Genomic DNA, 3,824 nt, shown 5'->3' on the forward strand with positions numbered 1-3,824 from the left:
AAAAGGATGAGTTCATGTCCTTTGTAGGGACATGGATGCAGCTGGAAACCATCATTCTCAGCAAACTATTGCAAGGACAGAAAACCAAACACCGCATGTTCTGACTCATAGGTGGGAATTGAACAATGAGATCACTTGGACTCGGGAAGGGGAACATCACACACCGGGACCTATCACGGTAAATAGCTCAGTAAAATACTTAGAATCAAATTCAAAGGTTTTTCCTCCTTTTTCCAAATGGGGTGGTCAGGAAGAAAGTAGGTCAGAAACAGCTCTTTGGAGATGAAGGACAACACATCTCACATCAGCCTCAGAAGTGCCAATTGCCAATTAACATCTGGCAAACCACATAGTTCACACTGTGTTGGCAAATCATTTTCTACTGCTGAACTTTTATCTTCCAAATTTCTGGACTTTTTCAGGTTAAATGTTTCTGATAATACATTATTTTTACTTTTCAAGGATATTCTGTGTATCTGTCTAATGTCTGACCTTGTTCCCAAGGATTGTGGGATGGCCTTGGATACCAAAAGAGGCAGGGTTACTGGGGCTTTGTGGGAGCCAAGTCATGGATCATGGCATTCGACCTGATGGAATGCGGCATAAATCTGTCTTTTCTATTGTGCATGTATGTTTCAGGGTTTGTACTAGCTACTTAATAGTAAGATTGACATGATACTTGCCTTCTAAAGTCTATCTACACCAGGGTTTCTTAACCTAGAGTTAATTCGGGGGCTTAAGGACTTAAATATTTCTTTTCATTATCCTATAACTGAAATTTAATATTATTTCACTTATGAATATTGGCGATGAACCACAATGTTGAGAAGTTGTGTCACCAAGGGGTTAGCGTGTGAACTGTGGAGTCAGGCTGCCTGGGGGTCACTTCTACTCCATCAATGACTAGCTCTGTGACCTTGGGCATTCACAGAATTTCTTGGTGTCTCAGTTTCTACATTTATAAAATGGTGAAAATAATAGTACTACCTAATTTATACAATTTTGTAGTGGAATAATTGAATAATTGATTTCACTAAAACACTTACCACTCTCAATATAGAAAACATTAGCTATGTCTTAGCCTTATTATATCTACGATTCTTTTCCAGTTTATTCACGTCTCATGGATTTGATTGTAGCTGAAAATCTCCAAACCCTTTTCTCTCACACCTTTGATTATTATCCTTTTGTTAGGATTATTTTACTGCTTTAATTTTACTTTTTAAGAGGGAATTTGAAGGATTCATATTTGAGGGATTTTTGACTTGGTGAAACAAAAGTCTTCAAATATAGAAGAGTTTTGCATATTTACCATCAGGAGAAAAATAATGAAATAGGAATTGAGACCATATACTAGAGGCAATTGTGCATATCCTGATTATAAAAGCATTCAATGAGTATTCTGGTTACTTGTATTTTGAAACTAATGCCTTTTCAAAAAGATACTACTTTCATTCTAATCCAATGAGGGATAAGGAAATAATGTATGCATTTTTATTTACTTAAAAACTTTAGTTTGGAAACTAAAAAGAAGTGAAAAATTTCAAGTTGGGAAATACCTTCTTTAACACAGGAATGAAAAAGTGAACTAACCAGTACCATATACAGGAACACCAATCTATATATGGTAGGCCAGAGTTTTCTCTAGAGTGGTCTGCAGAAAGAATGAACCTGGGGTGGGGGGATGCCCTGTGACCTGGAATGATGCTGTTGTAGACATGTAGATATGCCGACTGATGATCTGATGGGGGCTCTACTGCATTAGTCTGCTAGGGGTGCTGTAACAAAGTACCAAACTGGACAGCTTAAACAACAGAAATTTATTGTATCATGGTTCTGGAGGCTGGAAGTCCAAGATCAAGGTATGGGCAGGATTGGTTTCTTCTGAGGGCCGTGAGAGAGAATCTGTTCCATGCTACTCACCTAACTTTCTAGTGGTTTGCTGGCAATCTTTGGCCTTCGTGACTTGTAGATTCATTACCCTGATCCTTGCCTTGGTGTTCACATTGTATTCTTCTCCCTGTGCATATCTGTGTCAGGATTTTCCCCTTTCATAAGGACACCAGTTGTATTGGATTAGGGCCCACTCTACTCCATTATGACCTCATCTTAACTAATTGCACTTGCAATGACCATATTTCCAAATAAGGTCACATTCTGAGGTACTGAAGGTTAGGGCTTCAACATATGAATTTTGGAGGGGCAGGAACAACAATTCAATTCATAATATTTACTAATGGGAAAGGTAGCAATTATAGTTTTAAAGGTTGGCCGTGCCCAGATGTAGGTTGCTAACGGATAAACTCTTCTCTTAGATAAAGTGTGGATATAAAATGTATTCAGAATTAGCCAGAATCTTTTTAGCCACTTTATTTAACCAAACTGGATTCTTCCTCTCTTTGGCCTGAAGACATCCCTCTCATCTACTTTCCAAAATCTTATTATGTTAATGCATATGCTTCTCTTTAAGGCCTTCCTTGGCCTATGCTGCTACTTTGCTTCTATTTTGGGATAATTTTGGCCTCTGCAACAGGTGACCTAACACTGCCAAAACCACCTAGTGCATGGTGACAAGAAGAAAGCAATAGAAGAAGAGTCAGGGACTAGGCAAGTGATGTGTCCACATGGCAATAATGAAGTAAACTGTGTATATTAAGAATGACTATCTTTCAGGTTTTCAAAGCTGACGTTTACCTGGTTCTTATTTCTTCAGGGCCACAGGAGTGGCTTTCTAAGGTCTAACTCAAAAACAAACCAAGGGTTTTTTCTCCCCTAAAACCTAATTCAAATGTTAAAGGATAGCAAACCTGTTGGTTCTAGGTGTAGTGATGATTTTAAAAATACACATGAAATAATACTTGGCAGAGAGGAAGAAAGTTCATGCTGCCATCTGTTTTAGGCCACATGGCTGTGGCTCCAGTTTTTTGATGATCACAAATACCAGTGTGGGATTAATCCAATGTCAACTCATATCTTGGTTTCTCAGAGGTTTTTTTTGTTTTTTTTTTTTAACTTCTGGATATTTGCTATATTCAAAGAGTAAATGGTAACTGAAACCAGCCTTGGGTCTAGTGCAGCTGTCCCAGAGTTATGTTTCAGTATTTGTGTGGGCTACATTCATAATACACTTTGTAAGAGCTTAATATAAATTCTTGGAACTTAGATAATACCTCTATGTCTATTAAAAGAAGTTAGAACTTTGGGATTTAAGATGAGGTTGCTTGGCAATAATAACACAGAATAAAGCAAGTCACCTTAATGCAAAACAATTATTTCTTCTACAAGACAGATTGTCATAATTTAAGGAGAAAAGCTTTCATCTTTAAAAAAAACTGGAAAAACACAAGTTACCACATGGCAGAATGAATTTTTTAATTTATAAAAGCAAAATTTTATTTCCAATAATTTAGTAAAATAGAAAGCAATAAATAATAATTATGATTCTATGTTATTTTATTGTTGGAAGAGTTGAAAACTTATTATCCTGTGTTTTTCACTCGATTATAAAGAATTTTTTTGAATGACGGGTTTTTTTCACCTGTGAAAAAAACAGTCATTCTCTACAGGGAAAGAAAAAAGATTCAGGAGAATTGAGTGACCTAGGGAACATTTGAATGACTCTATATATCAGATGTTGGCAATCTTCAGCTGTAAAGGGAAGATAGGAAATATTTTAGGATTTGCAGGCCATGCCATTTTGGTTGCAACAACTCCACTCTTCTTTTGTAGGGATGAAAGCAGCCATAGGTAATAGGTAAATGAATGGACATGGCTATGGTCCAATAAAACTTTTTTTTTTTTTTTTTTTTTTGAGACGGAGTCTT

The sequence above is a fragment of the Colobus angolensis genome, unplaced genomic scaffold (genome assembly GCF_000951035.1).
Source record: "Colobus angolensis palliatus isolate OR3802 unplaced genomic scaffold, Cang.pa_1.0 Scaffold622, whole genome shotgun sequence".
In the NCBI taxonomy this organism is placed as follows: Eukaryota; Metazoa; Chordata; class Mammalia; order Primates; family Cercopithecidae; genus Colobus; species Colobus angolensis.